Source organism: Ambystoma mexicanum, chromosome 3q (genome assembly GCF_040938575.1).
Source record: "Ambystoma mexicanum isolate Mex_15411 chromosome 3q, UKY_AmexF1_1, whole genome shotgun sequence".
Classification (NCBI taxonomy): domain Eukaryota; kingdom Metazoa; phylum Chordata; class Amphibia; order Caudata; family Ambystomatidae; genus Ambystoma; species Ambystoma mexicanum.
In genome coordinates, this window is record NC_090926.1 from 96925238 (window position 1) to 96951056 (window position 25819).

The 25819-nt window shown below is 45.6% G+C and overlaps 1 protein-coding gene across 1 annotated transcript in view; it reads right to left on the bottom strand.

Annotated features, from left to right (window-relative positions):
- NCKAP1L (NCK associated protein 1 like) overlaps positions 1–25819 on the bottom strand; it is a 2015530-nt gene that overhangs the window by 1217317 nt on the left and 772394 nt on the right. The window lies entirely within an intron of this gene.

Consider the following 25819-nt stretch of genomic DNA (forward strand, 5'->3'; position numbering starts at 1 on the left):
TGGCATGTCAAACAAATAGTGAATGCAATGACCCCAGATTATTTAGACAATATTTCCAAGAATGAATTCATTCTCAAATAGCACGTACATATACTTTGGGAGCCCAGTTTAGAAGATACATCACTGAAAGGAGGAATTTAGTGAAAGGTGAACGTGCTTTGTGATTTATAATTACAAGTGAAACCCTATGTTGAATCATCAATTTCTCCTGCAATTTGGGATGTTTGAAAGCCTTAGAAATCTTAGATTAAAATGTGGAATGACAAATTCTTTCATAGGCACTGTCTATAGACATTCAAGTCATTAAAATCCATTGAACTATATTCCTTAAAAAACACATGGAACCAAATGCATTGAGGGTGAACCGGTTTCCTTGAGAATAGTGAGAGGGTCTGGTGCTGCAGTCCCAGCATTCCAAAAGAAAAAGAAACCCTGAGAAATAATTATTTGCAATCCATCTAACATCGCTAAAGATATTAAACATTATATACGTCCAAGCTAGGAACCAATGGTTTGTAACAGGTAGTGTCCAATATTTTAGATTTAAATCAGTCCAAGAATTGGTGAATTATATTAGAGCAACATAGCCAATACTTGTTAATGGCTTCAGAGAAAGGGAAGTTAATTATTTTGTTTCGAATTTCATTCTGAGACGTGTTTCATGCTGTGATTACATGCGAAGGGGAGTTCAGGTAGACCTCATTCTTTAGTAGAAATTAATGGTTTTACAAAATATATTCATATTTGTTTTTCTATGTGTGGAAGTTAATGTGATTATGACAAATAAGTTGGAAATTATACTTGAAATCAAGGCATTAGTGAGACATCAGCAGGAAGGTCACATTTTTTATTTCTGTTGATAAGCTGTCTGTGTTAATTTGTTGGTATTATCAATGACTTCCCTGGCATTGTAGGATATGTGACCACATTTTAGTGCTTGATCTATTAGTTTAAATAAAACGAAATATTCAGATTGAGACATCCTGTTTGTTGTCCCAGATTTCAGGATGGAGTTGCTGTGGTGAGGGGTATGAGATCAGCACCATTTCTGCGTTATATACGAACCAATGAAAAATGTAATATACATACCATGAATATATATTTCATCACAGCACAGGGCATCCCGTGTGTCACCAGACACCTTCCAATGGCCCATGGTTTAATGACTGAGTTAGACAAAGAGTCTGGCCAGCCCACTGCCCCAGATTTTGCAGTTGTTCGAGGAGGTCAAATAGGCACAACTGCTACCTTTTCCCATGTGGGACTACTTTGTAACATCACGGCTGAAACCACTCAGTTACCCTCAGGTTTGCGGTTCGTATACACCACTTTCATTAATCAATATAGATGTTAAAAATCAAGATTGTTGTAGGTAGGTTACTTAAGCATAACTCATTTATTGCTTATCCTGGCCCAACTGGTTTCAATCCTGGGTAGGTCAACAGTGCTTAATCTCAATCAGCTTGTCTGCGTCTTTTCTCAGCTGAACCATCAGACATGAATAGCTGCTGTTTTCTTGTATGTGCATAAGGCATTTTATTACACATCACGGTCCCCTCTGTTCACTGCAAATCCAAGTAAAACATCTTAATAGGAAAGTTTTACCACTGCCAGGATGGAAATGTTTGAAGTTGGGTAAGACTCCAAGTGACCTATGCACAACCTCATGTGAGCTACTCTTATTAACATGTTTTTGGAATGTCTGTTGGTCAGGATCTTGGGAGGAGACAAATTGTACAAACTAAGACACAACTGGCATCTCTCTGACTTTGGAACCACCCGACTGCTTGTTGGGAGTTTCCACAAGTGTCTGAACGAATTAACTAATTAATTGATCTCTTTCAGACGTCCCGTGCAAAAAGATCTATATGGTAATCCTCAAAATTCGGGGTTGGCTCTCTGTCTCAAAATTGCTTCATAATAGGTCTTGGAGTAAATGATGAGGTCTTCCCTTCCTTTGTTAGAGTGGCCAATCAACATTTGTTCTGCATTCAGGGATTTGTACATCGATGGATTCCTTCCTGTAACCTGTGGTTTTCGTTTCTGAATTTGCAGCTGGCATACGATGGTAGTTTCATCTTATCTGGTTGGTTGATTAACTGCAGAGGAGTAATTGGAGCAGATGAGTTGGTTTGCCACTTGTCTTTGGGATTTTGATCCCTAGGTATGACAATGAATTAACATTAAGTATTTTGATGTGTGTTGGTTAAAAATTAGCAATTAGTGTAAGGGCAGGAAAAATCTGTTGAATGTTTTGTAAGTGGTTCAGGGAGAAGTAGAATAAGTTGGAAGGATCCCTGTTCCCACCTATTGTTAGTCTCGTGGGTTATGAGGTGGGAGTGCTTAACTGTGTTTGGGGTACTGTAGGTGATCGCAGAAAAATGTTGGACGTTATTGGGATGCGGATTCGGTTAATAAGAAATGTTAAACTGTTTTATATATACACAGTGATGAGTGAAATATCTTGTTTATCTCTAGATTGGATTGTTGCCAGCTGATTGTCCTTGCTGGCATTGGAATATACCTGAGAAATTGAGTTAAGTTCAGTAGAAAGAATTCCTTTGCCACCATTTATCTTTGTACTGGATTTGCCCATTAATAGTCTAGTGAAAGCTCTTCTATATCATGTTATAGCAAGTGAGTAAGATCACATTTCTTTCTGTATCCTGTAGATGCAGACTGTTCCTTCCCCTTCTTTTGGTGTCATTATGGGGCCTTTGAGCTGCTAGTAATGGTGAAAGAAGTGCCACAAAGCTTGAAAGAATTGGAGCGGTGAGGGGTACTCCATCAAATCAGCCAGAACAGCTACTTTCCAGAAAGTACTGGTATGAAAGTTTCATACTAATAGGGATGTATTGCTCACCATTCAGCAACAGCAGGCCAAGGAATATTTGCGGTTAGGTGTCCTATTTCTGACCTGTATTTGTATTTATAAAGCACTTTCGCCAGTGCACTGTACATTAGAATGACAGAAACACGCATTGGCAATGCCAATAGTTTGGGCGTTTGTATAGGCATTTGGGAAATGCACTTGGTAGCAGATGCAAAGGAGTACCTAGGCATCTAATAGAAGTGCCTGGTAAATGCCTAGTACTGATAACCAAGCCAACCCTGTTGGCTTTGCCAATCCTTGTTTTTAATAGGATTTAATAGGACTTAAGTGAAGGACAAGCATAGTGCTTATAAATGAAGTGGCTAAAGCCAGACTTCATTAAGACATTTTATTACACCAATAGCCTCGATCGGCACACATGCTCTCCAAACACCTCTTTGCAAATCGTCGCTCCACTATTTGTTCCTTAACTCACCAATGTTTGACCTTAGTTTTAAAAAAAAAGAAATGCTGCAACTAGCACAGCAGACATTCACTAATAAGAATGTTAAATAATCAAATCGCATCTGTTACCAACACACGCACCATAAACATGCCACGGCAGTGTTAAACCACCGCCCCTATGCCCGCAGTTACATTATTTACTTAGCTATGCCTCACGATTATAAACGGGCGATTCGCGCCTTGGAACCAACTCACCAATGCCTGCCCACTGTTTCAATTCTCACGCAGGAACCACCCTCCACTCCTTCCTTATTAACAATAGTTAATCCACTGCAATTACCAACAGTCTGACCACTGCAGCGTTAAACGACCACAACTTTGCTTGCACACGGTGGACACACGCGTTAGCATTAGAACAGTGCAGATCACATATATGAGCGGTGTCCCGCCACTTGCCACTAGAGACACCAGAGGCCCACACCAAACCAGTACCCACTCATTGCCCTACAGAACACACCACTGGCCTTGCCACCAGACCCACGCAAGTAACCTGGGCACACCCTCTATCCCCACAGGTCCTTCTCGGATTGTCCACAGGCTATCTATGCCTGCAAGAACCCATCGCCAGAAACTGTTAACATGTTACACACTTACATTAACATACTACATGTCAGCACCAACTTGGGCACATAATGGCCCCTAACCTTTCATGCATGCTTTCACCCTACAGGTTGCTTAACAAGCTTGAGCTACTAATCCAGAGCTCACCACATTGATATGTGCTTACTCCTGAATACACAGTAAGAACCCTGAACACACATTGGAAGCACATTACATATGGCCCAGCATGGTCTGGTTATATAATGAAAGTATCTAAAACCACTTCTCCTTGATTCCCATTCTATTTTTCCTTGGTGCAACTCGTGAGTTCCCCTAATTTGTATCTGATAACCTGTTTTCCTTATATGTGTACAAACAACTACGGGATACACACCAAACGTTTGACTTATGTGGTCAATAAACAATGATGTATACAGTGTAATTAACCTTGGTCATCACGCACGCGATTGCCTTGTTAATATTGATGTAATGCTGACATACCTTTCGGGTCAATGCACCAAAAACTAAAAATCACATTTGAATTCTTTTTCACAAATGCATTACTTAAAATGCTGCCAGCGCCTCAATCTTTTATGGAGCAAAAGTTTCATTTATATACAATTGGCCTCATTATAGGTTTGCCGGTCTGGTAACAACGGTACCGGAAAGCTTGCCGTTAACCGTTGTTACTGGACTGGCAAACTACAAGTACTGCTCGTGGGTGCCTTTGCGCCCGCTAGGACTGGCCTGGCGGGCGTACTGGCATCAGCAAGCAGAACATGTCGGATGCACCGGCACCTATCGGGCTCAAAAGGGAATAGGTAGAATTATTTTCCGGCGCCCGCGAATGGGCAATTACCGGGTCCGGCGGGGCCGTAATGATCCGGTAATTTCCTATTCGCGGGTGGCAGTAAAAATCGCAAGTTTGGCGGCAGCCTGCCGGTTTTACCGGCAAGGCTACCACCAAACTTGTAATGAGGCCCAATAACTTAAAACATGTGTGAGGAAGTCGCCTGCCTAACCTTGGGGGCCAACAGTAGGGGGGTCAAAAGGGCCAGGGGCAGCCCCAAACTAGTGGATGCTGGATCCAGAGGAGGAACATGGGGGATCCCCACACCACCACGACTGGGTCCCTGCACCCAGGAAGGGAGCAGTCAATGAGCATTCCCACATCCACACCCACAAACAATAATGGCTACAAGGGTATGTGAATGGATACAGCCCCCTTGACAATAGCAATAATCATAGCACTGGTTCTCCTAGAGAGAAATTCATTCCTCCCCACCCACACCAGCAAGACGCAAACACACAGTGTTGGAATAGATGCCTTTACCATTAATGTAACAGACTCGCAACAATCTGAATTCACTGGCGAATGAGGAAATATATTGTTGTCTTTGTGCCACTGCTGAAAATAGCATTCAATAGAAGAAGTCAGAATAGAGAAAAATGTGGGATTCTCATGGATACAAATTTGCACTCCACAAAAAACATGAAAAGAGACTTATATGCATTATCTGCAGAGGAACAAACAACACAAATACTATTCTCACACTCCAGCTAGCGTTTCAGAGATTGCAAAATTGCCATTCCCCAGGCACATAAAAAGTTACATTCACAGCAGCTCCCCTTGATTACCAAAGGTGTCTCTGACTTTTGATTTACATGCTAGGAAATCAGAGGAGCTCAGTTCACAGAAGGCAATGTCAGCAGGACTCCTGTGAGAAACCTGAGGGCATCTTCATACCTACTCCACTTGGATCCTCTTCTCAGGTGGCCAGGGAAAGGCCACCGCTCTTGGATCCTGACCATGGGGGTGGAGATGCGAGGGAGGATCACCTGGGTGGAGGGTCCTTGGTGAGTGGGAAGAGGATGTCTTTGGGTGAGGCATGGTATCCCCCTTTCCCTTGTAATAATAAACCCCACCCTTGCCCTACCTCATAGCCATTCCCTGTTATTTCCCCTCAGTCGTACCATTCTAGTACTGGGACGAGGACGAGGCAGCTAGGAGTTGTACACACTAACATTCTGTTACACCAGTCTGATACTGAGATGAGAAAGAGGCATGAAAAGTATTGTGTGGGTCAGGCATGGCCAGAGAACACCAGTAATTGTGTTCAGGCAATTGAACTTCGGGGCTCGCACCTGCAACCTGTTAACAGGTCACAGATGCATAAAAGGTGTAGCCGCCAGGAAGGAAGGGGAAATAGCAGGAGAGATAAAAGGCCAGAAGAGACAGGCCTGGGAGGAGAGAATTCCTGCCCAGAAGGGGATTGCTGAGGGGAGTCCTGCCAAGAGGCCAGGACGCCGGCAATTGCAGACTAGAGACTGTGGTGCCGAGGCCCGAGCGGGCTGTGAGAGGGTCAAAGCCACCATAGTCTCATCTGCCTGGTACCCACAGCCAGAGCTATGGGACATGAAAGACCTCCAGGTGCTGCAGGCCACCGGTAGCATCCGCAGGTGAAGAGCGGAGCTACCAGCAACTCACAGCGAAGTTTGCAGGAGGCGAGCGCTGCTCGCAAAGCTCCAGAAAAGTGTGCACGTAGTCGAAGAACGTCAGGAACAAGAAGAGAGAGGATATCCAGAGGAGCAGCCGAGGAACAGTGAGTGAATTGCGGGCAACACTAATACCACAGTGCACCTAGGGCTACAAGTGGGCATATGGTAATGCATGTTGAACTGAAATTTGTGTGCAAATGAGGGTGAACCCAAAGTGATTTTTTTTTATACCAAACTAAAGGGAAGCTTTGCCAGCATTATTGAATACCGAACTAAAGGAAAGCTTTGCCAGCATTATTGAATACCGAACTAAAGGAAAGCTTTGGTAAGACTACGATTGAAATGGAAGCATATGTGAAAAACACATAATGAACACTTAAAGATAAAGATTGTAGCATTATGAATGAATTGGAAAACAAGTGATGTGCACTTGTAAAGATTGTGAGTTGTGTGGCACAACACACTGTGGCAAAGCCAAGAGACTGGCAAAGAGATTCCAAAGTAAATGTGAACCAAAGCACAGGTGCAATGAGAAAGAAACCGGGGTGGGCAAGAAAACCTTGGGTTATTGGTTGCATGACCTGTAATGGGTGGACCGTGTGGTCTAACAACTGCGCCTAGAACGAGGATACCCTGTCTAGAAAAGCCAATGAAAGTAGAAACCTTTGTGGGCATTAAAACTTAGGGTTATTGTTTGTGTGACCTGTAATGGGTGGACCATGTGGTCCGGTCTGACAACTGTGCCTAGACCGTGGATACCCTGTATGGAAAAGCCGATGAAAGTAAAGATAAAGAATCTTCAAAAAAAGAAAGATATCATCTGTATGAACTATTGAGGAGCCTGAAGGATTATAAAAGTCAACCTGGAACTGGTTTTCAGAATCAAGAGACTTGAACTGATTGTGAGTTTGCAAGCTGGAACAGCTAACATCTTGGGGAAGGGGAACCCCAAGACTGGGTTGTCGCCTTAGGGAAAGGAACCCTGAGGCTTTTTCCAAACTGTGTTGTCTTCTTGGGAAAGGGAACCCCGAGACTCTTTGTAAACTGCTTTTGACTTGGGTGAGGGAACCCCAAGGTGTTTTGGAACAGCTTTGTACTTGGGAAAGGGGAGCTGGAAAGTAAGCCCAGAGCTGGAAGAAGCTCAGAACTTTATGTGGAACATGATTTCTTTTGTTGCTGACACCCCTACATATTGTTTAGCTTTAGTTGTGAGGGCAAGGATAGGTTTTGGACAAAGACAGATTTTAAGTTGAATATACTGACTCTAACTATCCTTAGTTTATTTAGGTAGGGAAATCCCACCATAGCATAGGGAAAGTTAGGCCTTACTCCATCCTGACATACAAGAAAATAAAGATGTCTTGTTTAAACCTTGAATCTGTTGTGTGTGTCTTGCTTCATGATGCCTTCACGATCCAAAGTGGAAATAAGTAGACCTTGCACGCGTCAGGGCAGTTATCCAAGATGGTGCAGATCAGGCCTACCCCCTTTCAGCCTGCATGTCCAGAAGCACATGGTCTAATCACAGACCACTCTAACCCACACTGTGCAGTTGCAATCCATGCCCCTAAGCACTTCCCAAGGGGAGAAGAGACCAGACTATAACAGCCACTATAACAGCCTGATCAATGAGTGTGCAGTGTTCAAAAAGGAGCTGGAGGAAGGTGTTTGGAAGAGATTGGTGAGTTAGAGTTCTATTGAGAGGTAAGCTCGGAGGAGAGAGTTGAAGGTTGGAGGATAGAAGTTACATTAATGTACAATTGTTACCATCTAGACAGAGAATTATTGCTGAGGTTGGAGGGGAAAGAGTTAACTGGAGGGGAGTCAAGGAGGTTGGAGAAGGAAAGAAACATTACAAAATGGGTAGAAAAGCTAATGAGGGAGATAGAGTTACAAAACCTGAAGACATGGGAGGAGAGCAGGCATCTCTACGCAACATCAAGACCGGGGAGGTCTCTGACATACCACGTCGGTCTAGGCAGACTTTAGAGGCGGGCACAGGTAAGACATTGTACTATCTCACTGAAGGACAGTGAGGCTAAAACAAAGGAAGCAAGAAGGGAAATGTCCCGAGCACCAGGAATTGAAAACAGCGAGGTGGTCAGGTATTAGCAAACTATCCAAAAACATCTCTGAAATCCTGGGGAAAATCCTGGGGAAAATCCTGGGGAAAAAGACAGCTGTTGAGAATAATCCACCTCTGCCTCAGGCTTCAGGCAGAGAAATGTAGACCCTGGCAAGCCTGTGACATGTTGGCCTCTGACGGATCTCTGGCAGTGGGTTTTGGGACCCTGCAAACCCCCAACTCATACATAGAACAGAGTGCTCCACTTCACAATGGAGTGGGGCCAGGATGGGCCCAACAAGGAAGTTGGGTAGAAATTCTATCTTTGCTCATGATTTGCTATTGAAGAATCATTCTTACATTTCTGTTATCTGAATAAACACGATCTTCTTGAGTACTACATCCATGTGTGAGATTTCTTGCGCTTCAAACTCGTGCTGCTGGGGACACATATTAGAAAAAGAAGTAACCTCTATTGTGCCATTTCTCAAAATGATACTATAAACATTTGACATTGGCTGCCTTATAAAGGTGCATGTTGCATAAACAAAGGACCAAATAGTACACAACGGCCAGTTTACTTCTAATATGGGGGTTCCAAAGTTTACTCACTTTGCGCTGCGGAGTGTGAATGTGAAGGCAAAAGGCGACATACATGCTTGGACACCACCTTTTGCCCTTTACATGTGCACCCCACTGTTCAAATGACAAAAATGTGCAAAGTGCAAGATTAGTAAATGCTGTCTGCCATACTTGCATGCCAAGGCAGTGTTTACTTTTATTTGTGAGCGCTGCTTGCCATGCATGCGGTGAGGGGTTCTTTTCAACTGGGTATACTGATTGCCATGCACGCATGACCATGAACTGCCAACTGTACATTGCCACTAGGCAAATGGGTTCATTTGTCCACCCAGCCAAATTCTACTGCATGGCTCTGATGTTTATCAGATCTATGATATGATATGGCATTTATAACGCGCCTATACACAAGTTTTGAGAAGCCAGCTTTTACAGAGGTTAGTTAATTTGCACTGAATTGTGCTGCACTGATCGCGCAAATGTGGCAGTTGAAAAAACTGTACAATTAGTCGAAGATTTGTGTGGCTGCCTCAGTGGACCACATGTTGAACATGACGTGGCATAAAATATGTGCTTATATGGCATGCATAAAAATGTTATGCATACATTTTAAACCATGCCGCATTTTCATTAATTTGTGTAGCAGAGAAGGGGCTGCAATATCCATTTCTGCCACTCCCATCCTCTCCGCCATTCAAATACTCCAGCATTTACACCAGCTTGGCATTTTCATGCCGGCGTGAATATTGTGGACCATGCCGATTTCATAGGGATCCATTTTAAATGCGGTCTGCCATGCATAAATGGCAGGTGGCATTTGCTCAATTTGCCCTGCAAAGTTCAAAAGGGAGGGATAAAGGCGATTTCACCAGCATTTTACACCTCCATTGTGCACTTCATAGTGCCAATGACAATAATTGCACTGAGGACACCTGTTTTTACATGAGGTGATGATCCTCTCTGTGCAATTTACAGAGACTTGGAGCAGAAGTTCCAGTCCACTTACTGTTTAGTACCAACTGGAAATCTTGCAAAATGGCTGACTGAACAATTTATCATGCATTGTTGTTCACAAAACGACATGCTAAATGGTAAACGTAAGCTACATTAAAATAATATGATGTTAACAAATGTTAACACTTTTTGCAACTTTGCTTTATGTTATGTTATTTTGCATTTATATAGCGCCTTATGTACCAATGGTATGATCTCAAGGCGCTGGTAGGTTGAACGCCCTTGGGAACCAAGAGGAAATGATATTTAACACCAAGAAAGGTTGAAAGGAATATCTCTGGTTGTATGATGTAATCAGAGAGCACACGTCAGCCCACCTCAATTGCTGCACCGAGAACCGAGCTTTGAATCTAAATGGAGGATGCGCGGGGGAGGGGGGAGTTGATTTTAGGAACAACCGTTGCATACGAACGTGACCCACATGACGTGTTATTCAGGTGGTAAGGAAAATTCATCATAAAGGTTTGGGGCCATATTCTCCTGCAGTTCACTGTAGTGGGTGATGGCGTGAGTGAGGGCTTAACGTCCGTTTACAGCCTCATCAAAATTGTTCTAAGTAAAATATATTTTCTTTTTCGTGAAACGTTGTTTTGAATGACAGTTTATGCAAAGTTAAGAAGAGATGCTCGACGTATGAGTGATAGAATCAGGGCTGAGAAAATTGGTTGAGATGATTGGCAGCTTGGTCAGCGTGCTGAGTGTGTGAAATGATTGACATTTAACAAATAAACAGCCGGTTGTGTTCAAGGGAAATTGAGGTGAAACTGAAGTGTTTGTTTTCCAGGTAAGGATGAAAAAAAGATCTAACGCCAGACTAGGGGCATTTCCGCTTTTGGGAACAGGCCCAAAGATGCTCTCTGGACCAAACACCCAGCTTCCACTGCCTTAGGGGTAGTTTTCAAGTCTGTCCAAATTGCATTAATTGGGCAGCAAACATGTGCACTCCCTTGCATGTAGTCATTTGCATGCAATTTGCTTGCGCGTCACCCTTTTTCACTGCACAATGCAAAATGAGTAAACACCACCTCCCATGTGGGTTTGTATTTTCCAGAAAACAACAATCAACGCACCCTACCTTCTGCTCCTTTGTTTAAATCTCAAAAGTGTTACGTTGTGAACCTTTTCTCACTAAATATGTGACTCCAAACAATTATAAGAGAATATATACCTCTGAAATGTATTATTTTTCTGTAACATGTGCATATTTTTTCTTCTCTTTAGAACAATTTATCATAAAACCACAAAACATTTAATAACAAATTTCAATTGTGTGCACGGTGTGGTTAGTAAGTGTGCTTCTTGTACATCATACAGTACATCTTTAATTTAAAAAAATGTTTTGGCTTGAAATCACAAGCTTGAGCAGGGAGTGTAATATTTTTCATTCCTTGACTTAAACAATTCCAAAAATGAGGGTCGAACTGGGGGCATAAAAGTGTCTCGGCACCAGTGAAAAAGTGGCCCACAATTGCAAATGGCAATGCATTCCTTTTGTGATAGACTGTTTGAGTAGTACGCAAAGGGAGGTTTTTGATTAAATGTGATGCAAATTGTGCATTTTAAAGAATATGTATTCAGTAACATGGTCAAAACTACTAGCTGTATGGTGAAGTAACTTATTAAAAAGTGGCCTACTTTGACCCAAGAAACTGGCCCACACTAGCATTTTGTGTTTTTGGTTCGGGCGTGGCCATGTTGCCCTATAGGCCAGTCCGAGCCTGAGCGTACCAAAATGTCACCACAATTGTGGCAACATTACAAATACTGCACCCTTGCACAGAACAAACATCCCGACTATCATTATGCTGATTAAAGATAGGGGATGTTGCGGAGGTGTCCCCTGCTACCGTTAGTTGGTTTAATGGGGGTCGGGAGTTGTGGGAGTGTCCTCCGCTTCCATTAGATTGTAACAGGTGACAATCAAGAAAAAAAGTAAAAAGAAAATGAAAAAGCGATCCTGCTGCGCCAGTTCTGGCCCACGTTAGTGCGAGAGAAATTACACTGCAGGGATAGAGGTGAGACGACGGCACACATCGAAGTGTGCCGCCAAAAAGTTAAGTGGGTAGGGGGAAGGGGATAGGGGGATTCTGGGCAGAGTGATCTATATGATCACTGCGCTACGCCGTAATGGAAGTCAGAATTTTGAAAGTTGGCATTATGGGTGGTGCAGTGATCACATAGATCCATGAAAAAGTGGGCAGGAGGAGCCCTGGGCAGGTGTGGCTCATCCATAATGGGTGAGGGGGCGTCATCCCAGTGGCCCCCTCACCCATTATGGAGCGGCTGGGCAACTGTTTGGCTTTTTGCCCAATGTTTTTTTTAAGTATGCTCTAAAAGGCAACATTTTAATCCATTATTTAAAAAAATGTCCTGGGGGGAGAACGTCCCAGAACCCTCCTTGATTGACTCGGACTGCCTCGCTACGCTCAGTTGCTATGGTATATCTGGGAGAAATATTTATGCCGCTGATGGCCCTGTGTCTATGGTGGGTGTAGGGTGGGCGAGCCCAGGGACTGTGGTGCGAACAGGAAGGGGGAAGCCCTGGCATAGTGGTGGGAGCAGGGTGGGCAGAGTGCAGGGACATTGGTGGGAGCAGGGTGGGGAGAGCCCAGGGTCTGTGGTGAGGTGGGGAGAGCCCATGGACTGGGCTAGGAGTGGGATGAGGGAGCCCAGAGACTGTGATGGGAGAAGATGGGGGAGCCCAGGCACTAAACTGGGAGTAGGATGCGGTGACGGTGTGCAATAGTTTATAGCCATTTGGACTTAATGTCCATTTGGCATTTTTTGGGGGGCGGTCTGCCCACATTTTGCTCAGTGGGGGCCCAGGCCAAAAAGGTTTGATGACCACTGGATTAAGGTATGGTGGCTATTACCTCCCATACTTATTAAAGCCACATAAAATTGATATCACACATGTCTCAGCCTGATGAGCTCAGCTCAGCTTTGGAAACGTTATGTGTATTCTGGTCAAAAAGCCTGGCCCTGCCACCTTGCAGGGCATGAGACTGAATGGCTGAGCCTCGCTTTTGACCCTTTGCAAGGTTTGGTAACATCTCTCTCCAGAAGCAACACAGCATCACAGCGGGAGCTGTCCTGGGACACAGGCATCAAAGGGCACACCCATCCCAAAAGGTCTAGCCTCAAATAATGGGGCTGCATACCAATAGGGCCGATGAGGATTTTGACAAGAGAAGGGGATGTAGTTGGTGTAAACAGAAGGAGTGCAGCCTATTTGGAGTAAGATTCTACCATCTTGTTTTCTATCTCTATCTTTCCTTCTTGTCCCCTCAACTTTCAAGAGCATAAAGCACTCTGGGTGTTATGTGGGAAGGCAGGGACCACTTATTCCATAACAGGGATTGGACACCTTAAAGCAGCCTTGCTTTAGTTCAATCACCTGCAGACATTTGCCTTTAAAAAGAACAGGGTCTCCCACTCCTTTTAACTACCTCTGGGCAAACACCTGGGGAAGAATTCATTTGGATCTCTTTTGGGAAACTTGATCTCTCCAAAGCCCTCAACCACTGAGGTGAAGAAGGAGCAGTCCAACGCAGAGGCAAGTTCTGCTCGCTACCCACTCCCAGGGCACATTGGGGGTGACCTACCACTCTGCACCAGTCCTCCCTAGGATAGAAGGGCAGAACCAGACAGGACTGTCCTAGAGCCCCCGGAGTGGGTCTCACAGCATCTGCAGGACCAGATCTACTGAAACTCCATGTTCTGCCACATCAAAACGGTCAAACAGCATTTGGACCACAATCACCGCACTCGAACCAGAGGGACTCTCTGGTGCTACTTTTAGCACACCATTGAACTCGAACTACTGCTAGATTGCTCCTGTTGAGCAAGCTTGCTGCTGCATCGTGCCAAGCAGAGTCCATGACCTGTTTGGCTCGAGCAAACTAGTAGCCTCTGCGGACCAAGCTTAAACTGCTGCTTCTTTGAATCCTGTATCGGAGTACCAAGGCCACTTCATTTAACCAAAGGACCTCGACTTGAACCGTTGGAGCATCACTGACCTGAGTGAGAGGTTACCAACATCTCCAACTGCCTCAACACCTGATTCGACCCTGGAGAGTCATCCGAATGCTGTATTTCAACAGCATTCAGCTCCTGTTTTGAACTGACTAGGTGCCAACTCGTAAATACAAAAAAAGGTAGCAGGCGCCCCTCTCTCGAAAGAACACGGCATGATAACCTGTTCAGTGGTTATTAACCACTTTGAGAGTTCGCAACCATCTGCTTTTTGCTCACTGTACCTTTCACAGATGGGAAATAACCATTTGCATATCAGCCTTTGTCCCGCCCACATGGGCAGTCCAGCACCGAAATGCTATGGCAATTCCTCTCTGAACAAGAGTACCAACAGCAACCCCATACACGTGTTTCAGCCTTGTTGGGCCTCATCAGTGAGGTGAAGCTGTGGCTCTCCGAGCACAGTGAGCAGGGAGTCCACGTCTGGTTGCCCCCAGGTAACCTAGGGTGACCAACCCCAAGTTCCTTTCAAAAATACAAAAAAGGTAGCAGGCGCCCCTCGATCGCTTTCTCTGTGTTATGTTCGTGCTTTGTTTCTATCCTATGATAAATGTTTACTCCCAGATACCTAAATGTCTCAGGTTGCCAGGGTATTTGCAGGATAGGCAGCCTCTCCAACGGGACACTCTTATACCTTCCCAAGGGGAACAAACTAGACTTCCCGGGGTTCACCGATATGCCCGAGAGGGTGGCATAACGATCCATCACCTCCAATACATATTGCAGGTTTTCCTCCGGGTAGCGCAAATAGAGGAGCATGTCATCTGCATACAGCGATGTCAGGTGCATGCCACTTATCGTACGAATCCCCACCTCCCCGTATTGTTGTCGCAGGCATATTGCCAGCGGCTCTAGTGCCAGTATGTATAACATGGGTGACCAGGGGCATCCCTGTCTGGTCCCCCTGCTGAGTTGCCATTTGTCTGAAATTGTGTATCCCGTTTTAACTCTCGTTACCGGGGTGCTATATAACATCTGAACCCACCTGATGTATCCAGGTCCCATTCCGTATCCTTTCAGGGTCGCTTTCAACCAAGGCCACCGCACCGAATCAAAGGCTTTGACCGCGTCTAGCGACACGATAGCCAACTCGCCCGTGTCCTCCTCGGTGTAATCAATGATATGGTGCAGCCTCCTATGGTTGTCTGTGATATTCCTACCAGGACATAGCCCGTCTGATCTGGGTGTATCAATTTACCAATCACCCTCTTTAACCTATTGGCTAGCACTGCCGTGTGTATTTTACTGTCCTGATTGAGCATGGACAAGGGTCTATAGGACCCGCACTCCATGGCCGGCTTGCCTGGTTTCAGAAGTGGGATGATCACTGCCCCGCGGAGGGACGGTGGCAGTTCCCCCAGCTCGTAGGCTTCATTAAACATGTCAAGCAATGGCTGGAGTAGCTCCTGCTTATATGTCTTGTAAAACTCGCTAGGCAAGCCATCTGACCCAGGCGCTTTACATGTGGGCAGATGTTGGATCACCACTTCCAGTTCGCCCGAGGTGACAGGGGCATTCAGATCCGCACGTTCTAGGTTATCCAGGGTGGGCAGCCCTATATCCTCTATTGTTCCCAGTATGTCTTGGTTCATATCCTCCCCTGTGTCCTCATATAGTTGTCTATAATACTTGAGGAACTCCTCATTTACCCCCTCCTGGGTGTTACGGGTTCGGCCTTCTGCATCCCTGATCTCTCTAATCACTGAGCGGGGGGTCTCGCTCTTGTACAGCCAGGCCAGCAATCTACCCGGCTGTTCCCCCCCTGCATGTAGCCTCTCCGTGTATTTCTTGTAATTTAATTTGCATAATCTATCCCAGAGTCCACTGCAGGTTAACTGTAAGTCTTTTATCTTGGCACTGTTCTCCCGGGTAGTCTCCTCATTTTGCATAAGACCCTCCAGCTCTCTTTCTGATTCCTGAAGTTCCCGTTCAATGCCCCCTTGGAGCCCCAAACCCCTGCACCACCACCATAAACGCCTCCCATACTGTACCCACAGAGTGTACACTGCCCGTGTTAGTTTCAAAATATTCCTCGATGGCCTCCCCCAGGTCCTCTCGAAACCCTGCATCTTGTAACACCTCAGTTCTGAGTCTCCATGTCGGGATGCGCGCCCTGGGGGGTTGCTATCGCCACTCTACGACCAAAGGCGAGTGATCGGATAATACCCGAGCCTTATATTCTGCTCCCATCATTTCTCCCAATATCTCGGAAGCTGCAAACACATAGTCTAGCCTTGTGTGCAAGTCATGTGGTGCTGCATAGTGCGAGTATTGTCTATTCAATGGATGCAGCTTCCCCCAAACATCCACTAGGCCTAGGACTTCCAACATTGTCCCCAGCGCTTTACCCGCTGGTGCTGGCTTCCCTGATTTGTCATCTGACCTGTCTATTCTAGGATTCAGGGTACAGTTAAAGTCCCCTCCCCACACTATCGCGCCACCCGCCAGAGGGCTAATCTTACTGTATAGGGACCTAAAGTAAGCCGCCGTATCATGGTTAGGGGCGTACAAATTGATAATGTGCACCTCTCTGTTCTCCAGGAGTCCCTCCCGTTACCACCACCATTCTGCCCTCTGGGTCTATTGTCGAACTGAGCACCTGGAACGACACGTGCAGTGCCACCCATGTGACCACCCCTCTTGCATATTTCGAATATGTGGCCCCCATGACACTACCCCTCCATTTTCTCCTGACCACCTCCAGCTTCTCCTTCGTGAGGTGGGTCTCTTGTACCAAGGCTATATCAATGCGCATCCTTTTTAGGTACAGCATCACTTTGTTGCGTTTTAAGTAACTGTTTAGGCCCCGCACATTCCAGGTCACCACTCTAAAATTACCCGATGCCATCTAATCGGTGTGCTCCCAATCCACTCCACCCTCCGATGCTTCCCGTGATGGCCCGTTTACCGACTCTTACCCTTCTCAGCCTCAACAATTCCCCCCCGTACCCCAACTCCACCCCAATGCACACAACCCAACCCCTCCCCCCACCCTACCCTACCCCAACAAATGCCCAGCTCCATCCCTGGATCTCAGGCCCACCCGCGTCTGGTCCTATCTAGCGTCCGAGGACTAGGACCCTGCGGGGCGTCACCGATCTAACAGTGACCTAACTAGGTGTACTACTAATGGGTTCAAGGGATGCCTCCTAGGTGCTCCCACTATTTAGGGTTGTTGTTGCGCCCAGCGGATCCCGCCAGCCTGTCTTGCAGCGCACTCCCCACAAGCTTAATCTAACTCTATATTCAAGTCCCAATGTCCTAGCCATGTCCCCAAGGAGGATATCCGGTTCCTGAGGGTGGCCCTGCATATCCAGCCATTCCATTGCATCTTTCAGCGTCTCAAAGAACAGGGATTTGTTCTTGTAGAACACTTTCAACTTGGCTGGGTAAAGCAACATATAACGATGGCCTGTACATGCAGCGTATAGTCTGGATACGCCGTGATTTTTGCCGACCCCCTTTCGATTGTTCCTCCCTTCCGAAAAAATTCGAGTATCTTCTCCCGGTCTCGATAGTTCAGAATTTTTGCGATCAGCGGTCGCGGGGGAGTTCCTGGGGGCGGTCTCCTTGTCAAGGCCCTGTGCGCCCTTTCAACCACAAAACCCCTGGGTCAGCGGCCCGCCAGTTATCTCCTGCAGGAGCATGGGTTCCACATATTCTGTTGGGTTGGGCCCCTGCATTCCTTCCGGCAAGCCAACAATTCGTTTGTTGTTTCGTCTGGCCCAACCTTCCGCCTCCTCTGCTCTGTCCTCCAGGTTGCCCACCCGCTGCACAAGGGAATGTAGCTCCGATCCATCTGTGGCACACGCTGCAGTATTCGGGGCCAGCTCCTTCTCCAAGTTCCCGGTGCGCTCCGCAATCGTCCGCACATCCTGTCTCAGCAGGTTCACTTCCCCTTGGACCGCACCAATCTTGAAGTCCAGGCCCACTTTCAGTTCGTTCATTGCCTGGCCCAGTTTAGTCTCCCAGGCCACTTTCAAGTCTGCAATTGCTGCTAGCACCTCCTGGATCGTGCCCGGTGCCTCCGCCTCAGTCATGGGGGTCTCCTTGCTTTTTCCTTTTGCCTGCCTCCGCACCTGGGGGTGTCTTGGTGTAGGCCTCCATCGTGGGCTGTTTGGTCCTGGGTCTAACAACTTTATTAGACATCCTGCCGTGTTGTTCGGGCGTAAGCCAGCTGCACCTCCCCGCGCACAAAGGTCTGCATGGCACCAGGCCACTCTTGGAAGTTTAGGGCCGTAGCGGCTATGTCCATGTGTTTCTTGGTCGCTCGTCTCACCCTTAGAGTGGGCTGTGTCAACCCACATACTTGCGCACTCTCGGTGTCATGGCTCCGGTCTCCGCCTTACTCCATGGGCACCTTCCAAGTTCGGTCTGACTTCACTGCGGGCCCAGCGTCAGCCGCGAGTTCGCTCGGCGGGTCTCGTCAGTTACCATCTATGCGCATTCAGGCTCTGGGCGCACACCTCTTCGGGCGTCTTGCTGTCTCGATCTTGTCCTTCGGCTCGCAATGCATGAGCGCGGCCCGGGCAGGCCGCCTTCTTTCCTCCACTTCTCCACACCACGGCCCCTTCGGGTCTATTGCTTAGAATAGGATCCTGAAATCCGATGATCCCTTTGTTCCCGCAGCCATTTTGTTTCCATTTTTCGAGTCGGGGCCCACAGTTATACAAATGGGTATAACTTTGTGTCCGTGCATCCCATATGCACCAAAAGTTCAGCGAGTACGGCCCCACCTTCATGGTCACGGATGTTAATTCACAGTGCTGGCAGGAATCCGTGCGTGCACTTTTTTCCCAGGATCAATATAGGATCGAAGGAGCTCCTCCAGAGCATGTCCCTTTACATGGCCGTCCTAGCCACGCCCTGTAGTCGCCTCGCTCCTTTGACTAGTTGATGTAATTTCATTTTTGATAATTTGCTGGCTTGAGATTTTTGTGTGGTTGTGGTTTCTTCATCGAACCAGATGTTGAAGTCACTGAGGATAATCAGGTGGTTGTGCTTGATGGCTAGGTTGGTGATTGCTTCCGTGAAGGCATCTACGAAGGTTGCATCGTAAGTTAGTAGTCTGTACTCCAGTATGAATTTAAGGTTTGTTCTGGGGTTTGTTGATAGGCTAAGGATTACAGATTTGCAGTTATCAATGTTTAATGGGTTTTCCAGTTTAATTTCCAGGTGTTCCTTGTGAATTATTGGCAGTCCGCCACCTCTTTTGGTTTTCTGTTTGCTTGGACACACTTGAAGTTATCAGGCAGGCAGTTGATGAGACTAATCTTGTAGTTGTCATCTAGCCATGATTCAGTTACGAATAGGATGTCGATACCTCAGACACAAAGGAGGTCGTAGAGTTCGGTGGCATGTTTGGACATTGACCTTGCATTGATTAGATTGCAGTGGATCTTTTTGGTGTGGTTTGGTTGTTCCCTGTTTTGATTTGTTGGTGTTCAATTGGGGTGCTTCTGTGTTGACACCGGTTGGTTGAGGTTCCGTGGAAGCTGCTTCGTCATTGAATCGGTTTGTTAGATTGATAGTTGGGTTGTTGACTTCTACTGCTTCATCATCTCCTGTGGTTTGATGTGGATATCGGTAGTGCCCTCCTGTTCTTGTGATATATGGGGTGAGGGGATTTGTATCATCCCCATTCTCTTCTTGAGTCCTCCTGTCTTTTTTTTCTGTTGCTCTGGGGAATTCTTTGCCTGTCTGGAGATGTCAGTGTCGTTGAAGTATCAAGGTTCTGCGGTTGTTCTGAAGTGCGGTGTAAGGTATAAGTATTTTCCACTTACAATGTTTGTTCTGTTGATTTTATTATTTGGCAGAGTTTGTTCTGTATTTAAGGCGGCTTCTACTGGAGGCGGTTGAGTTTGTGTATCGGTATTAGTTGTTCCATGTTCCTGCTCTCTTTGTCTGCATCCAATTCTGCATCAGTGTATTTGGGCCCTCATTGGTTAGAGTTGGTCTGGTTATTAAGTTTACGGGGGCAGTCGTGCCATGTGCTAGGATAATGTTGAGTTTTCTCCTCTTATGTTGTGATTCCTGGATGCTCTCCGAGGGTGACTGTCTGCTCAGTCGGTTAGGTTAGGTGTTCGGGTTGGTTATGGGGGGCTATGGAGTGACGGTTAACTAGGATAATAATTTTGGTGGTAATTACTAGTTTTTTGTGGTGCGATTCAAAGCTACGATTCTAAGCTATCAGAGGAAAGTTACTGCAAGTCTCTAGCCCAAACGGTCGCGGAGATATGAGCGATTTAATAAAGGTCGTTTTTGGGTTTGCAAATTTCAAAAGCTCAAAATGACAAGTGCAGCTTGCAACTAGCAAATCACAGGTGACAGCTTTACAAGTGACAGGTGACAGTTAGGAGACAGTTCTACTTAGATTAAAATAGGATTGAATTATATTATTTTAACTAAGAGATTGGTTCTGCACAGTTTTCTAGGTACTCACACTATATTCTTGAGTGAAATGGGCCTCGCCACGGATCTGGTCAGGGTTTTAGACTGGACTCTGGTCTGGTCTGGCCTCTGCACTTCACAGTGATCTGGGTCAGCTCTCTCTGCTGGTCTGGGTCTCTCTGGGTACAGCACTGCTTTCTCTCTGGTCTGGTCTCTTAGTTCTGGATAGATTGAAGTCTCTAGTTTGGCTTTCTGGAGGTTGATGGAGGTAAGTATGGATTTTTCCGGCAGAGCGTCCCGCTGCAGATGGATTTTGAAGGTCCCTATCTGTCCTGTCTGTCTGCTTTTATGTGTTTAGAATGTGGGTGTGTTCTAGCATCACTGACCCTACCTCTCTCTCAGCTTCTAATTGGTCAAACTTCCATTTATCATTTGATTGGGGAATGAACTGTGAGTCAGAGTGATGTCATTTTACAGCCTGCAGAAAGTCCACTCCTCCTGTCAACTTACACCCAAATCTAGATTTGAAACAAATACATATTTGCAGAGGTACATATTGTTTTAAAATCATATGCACCCATCATGCATTACAGGAGGTATACCCTGTTCAAACTCTGCTCTTCCTGGGAGCTTGCATTCAGAAATGGCACATATTTCACTTTTTAACTGATTTTGCAATTTCTGACATTGACCCAACTTTACATATATGTGTGCAGGGAGTAGGGACATTAACTGATGAAGTTTCAGATTTTTAACATGCATACATTTAGAGTAATATCCACTTTTCCGCTAAAACCCCCCTGAACATGCCACCGGGTCGAAAAACCTCTTAAAATGTGGGCAGAAAAATCACAAGAATTATGGTATCATTTATAAAATTTTCACATGTCCGCTCTATGAGTTATTCATCTTTTTAAAGTTATGTTCTGGCTCCAAAGGGGTGTGGTTTCCCAGGTCACATGGTATAGAAACCAGTCTTTCCAGTTTCTGCCAAGCCAGCTTGCTCTCACAGGCAGTGCCCCTCCCCGCTCTTGCCAAGAGGAAGCTACATTTTACGACTGCGGTAATAAAAACCTTTGCCTGAGTGAAGAGGGCTTTGTTCACTCTCCTGCAGAGCCCAGGCAATTCAATTATCAGATAGATGGCATATCCTTAGTGGGGGCAGCAAAAGGAAGGTTGGCCTGGGAACACAGCTGTGACTCAAGTTTCCTCCTGATGGGGGTAGTTGCCAGGCAGAATTCAGTTCCTTAAGCCAGACTTTCAGCTACTGTCATGTTATTTGTTGCTTTTTAAATTAACTTGCAATTTTACACATGCAGCTAGAATGCTGATTCTAAGTGCAAAACTATGACATTTAAACAATTGCAACCTATGTGACACTCAAAAGTAGGTCACTCAGTCAATTTAAACATTTAGATTTTTTTTTTTTTAGTGTCTTTCAATCCAGTGCAACTTAAACTGCTGAAATCCACAGCGCAGCCAGTCTTGTTATAAACCTTGTCTTATGATCTTCATTTCCCAGATTTTGTAGGCACACAAAACTCCATTCTGCCAAATGTCTGCTGGTGTTCAGTAAATATTTTGCACATATTGCAATGTTTGAAAATAGGCATTTTGACTTGCCTTCAGGGAAACAGAGTGGTTTTAAAACGCCGGCTTTTGGATAGTGGTGAGTACTGGTACTGCACCCATTTTTGGGATTTAAGAAATGAATTCCCCACAATTCTAGGTTGCATTTGGCAATCAGCATTGCCATTCCCAATGGTTTCAGACTACTGTGCGGGTAGTCCAATGGTGGTTTTAGGCAGTGTCCTTCTGTGCCCATAACATCGGCAAAAATGAGTGGCAGCCTATTCTTCATGCATTTCCCTGTGCATTTTCTGGGAAGCTCTGGCCATCATGATGTTTTCCATGTCAGTACTGCACAGTTTTGAGGTAGGGCTAAGATGCATGGGTAAATACATCCCACAAGCGGAGTTTTTTCAGAAGTCGTTCTGGCATGCCCAGATATAGGCTATTGACGTAGTCTACTCTGGGCATGACGAGAGTGATGCCGGTGAGTATTTTGTTAATGAATGACAGGAATGGTAGGATCCTTTTTACTGCTCGCAGGACAAAGACGCATTTCTTAATTAGAGCATTTACTTGCGGCAGTAGGCACTAGAGTAAGTTTGTTGTCCATCAGGACTCCTACTTTTTTTACAATCGACGATGGTGCTCGGGTACTGCCAAGTTCTGTTGGCCAGGTGTTGTAGTGATTGTCTCCTCCGTTTTTGTTTGATGATCATTATTTCTGTTTTTCCTGGGTTGAGTTTGAGGTATTTCGAATTCATCCAGTTGTAGATTTCACAAAAGCAGCTCTCTAATGTTGTGTTTTCTTCTTGTGTGTCTTGCTGTACTTTTTGTCTAAGGGTGCGTTTGCCTTTAGATCATCCTTGAGCCAGAGAAGTGCTGTTTCCATTTCTTTCATTGTTCCAAAGCCTACCAGTGCCTAGTCCAATAGGCGGTGCTCTTCTATGAATTTTTCGGTTGGTCTGTATATGTATGTTTCCAGCACTTTAGCTGGGTACGGGATGTTGGAGATAGGTCTGTAATTGGAGAGGTACTCCACATTTCCTGCTGTGTCCTTGAGGAACAGCTTGATGTATGCTGATTTGAAGGATTGTGGCACTTTCTCTGTTGTGATTGATTGGTTGAAGACGCTTCTGTAGTAGTCCCTGGGTGTTTCTTGTGAGAGGATTGATTTATATATGTCTGGGGGGCAGGGATCTGTGGGGGAACCTGTTCTGTTGCTATTGTTTACCAGTTTGATGAATGTCTCCACTGATATTTGGGGGAAGCTTCAGAGTTTGTTCGGCCTTTCCTCGTAGGGGTGGGTGGGTTGCATATTGTGGTCACATGGTCTGCTTTGTATGGTCTGTTGGATGGTCATGATTTTGTTTTTCAAGTAGTCTGCAAGGTCATTGCATAATTTCTATGATGGTATTGGAGTATTGTTGCAGCCAGCTGGGTTTTTTATTTTGTTTATGATTTTAAAGAATTCGCACCAAGAACCGCATTCCTACCCCTACGAATTTTACCGCGATTTGCAATTTCTTCACATGTAAAAACTGCTGCTGCTTGCCTTCCATTTGCCAGAAATTCGTTTAACCTGCTAACTATCCCTGCATCATTGCTAGTGTGAGCCTGGACTAATATTAACTAGATACCACTCACCCTGAACCTCTGAAAGGGAATTAAAAAGCATTTCCAGCATATTTCTCATCCATTGCCAGCACATATCAAAGCATTTGGGCCTGTGATTTCAAAACTCCTATCTGTTTTCTGTGTCTAAGCTTGTTGGATTGAACTGATTACATTGATTGCATTTCTGAGAACTGTGTGCTTTCCTCCCATTTCCTTGCATTGCATAAAGAGGGGGGGAGGGAATTGCAGAGAAAAGTGATTACATTGTTTTGTTGAAATCATATTGAGTATTTCTATACTGCATTTCATTCATTCAACCTTGCATCCATTTGAACTCCATAAAGCATTTTGTACCACTTTCTTCTTTTGTTCCTATTTACCAGTGTGCTACCTTATCCATTTCATGTCAACTCATTAGTGATTATAAGAAGTGTGCTAGTGCCAGATTCTCCGTTGTTGATCTTTATCATATCAGATTAAGTGTGCTATTCAATTATTAATTTATTATAAAGTATCATATATATATCTATTGTTTAAGTTATCAAATAAACCTTTTAAACTTGCAAAACAGAACTACTTCTTGGCTCAGTGGGGTCAGGGGGATTCCAAGAGAGGGGTGTTATATAGGGGTAGTCATCCAGAACGCATGAACTGGACCTAAAGATATATCAATAAGGGTTTTCATTCAGTATTATAGACTAGGCACTGACTTAGCTGTAGTGTTGAATTGAATCCCCTTACAAATTGGGGGCTCGAGCCGAGACGTTGGGTTAGATTTACCACTTGTGCAGCTTAATACAGTGTGCTAACTGACGGGATACATACATCCGGTCGGATCACCACGCTGCATTACGCTGTGAAGCATTCCTCAAAAGGGACACTCCAAGAAAAGTTCTGTTCTGCAAAAATAAAATACAAACTTCTGTAAGTCAGGACAGAGACCAATCTCTAGAATGACGACCTTAGTAGACATGAAAATAGCCAGAGAGCACCTCTTGCATAAGCTATTTGTGAGAGGTGAATGGACCGAACAGGGCCAGGATGCGTGGTTGCAGGCCATCACACAACAGGTCACTGAAACAGGGTCAGATATATATAGAGATCAGGGTCCCTTACATGTGGCCCTGAGTGAACTATATATGGCTCCTAAAGCCAAAGATGAACACAATAAGATTGCCAGGGTAGCGGCGTATTTATATTTACATATGGGAGCCGTGCAGGACAAATGTGCTGAAGGCCAAGATCTGGCGAGTAGGCAACTGCTGGCATTACAGAAGGTCCAATCTGACCTGGTCTCTTCTGAGCAGAGGCTGCAGAGGAGCCAGGAGTCAGAAAATGACAGCAGACTGTACATCACTAAAATGAAGGAGGATATGGATGTGCTGCAAAAGGAAAAGTCAGAACAGGATACGAGATTTCTGGCCCTGCAGAAGGAGCACCAAGACAGTTTGGACTCCTTACTGCAGAGCCAGAAAAAGCTGGAGCAACAATTAGACTTTAACAGGGCATGCACGGAGCAGGTAGCCACCCTGCAAAGTCATCTAGATAGAGTGAAGGTAGAGAGCAACAAGCTGATCTTGAAAGACCTGGATACCCAGGCAGAGTTTGATGAGGAGCGCCAAAAAGCTGGTGCCCTTCAACGGCAAAGGGACGACCTGGCGGCACAAATGCAGGCTCTTAGTCAGGAAAGAGACGCCTTAGGCCAGGAAGTCTGCCATTTAAAAAGAAAAATGGAAGAAAATCACCTGGCCCACCAGGGACTGGGTGATCTCCAAAAAGAACACCAGAACTTGTTAGAGCACACCAGGAGGGTGGAGGATGCTCTAGCAAGAAAGGAGCAGGCCAATAGGGACACAGCTCAGGAGGTAACCCTCCTGCAGCAAAGGCTGGCCCAGTTCTCCAGGACCAACCAGGAAGCACAGAGGGAAAACGAGGCCCTCTGTGAACACAATGATAGGCTCCAACAACAGGTAGCGATGCAGGAGAGACTGATAGAGTCCAGTAAGGCCTTAACTGAAGAACTGAAGGCACAAATGCAGGCTCTTGCATTGCAACAGGGAGCAGGGGCGGATAGAGATGAGGTTCGCTGGGAAAGGGAAACTCCGGAGCATAACCTCAGGAGCCCTAGTACCAGAGGCCCTCATACCTCTCAGTCCCTGGACTCTGCCACCCCC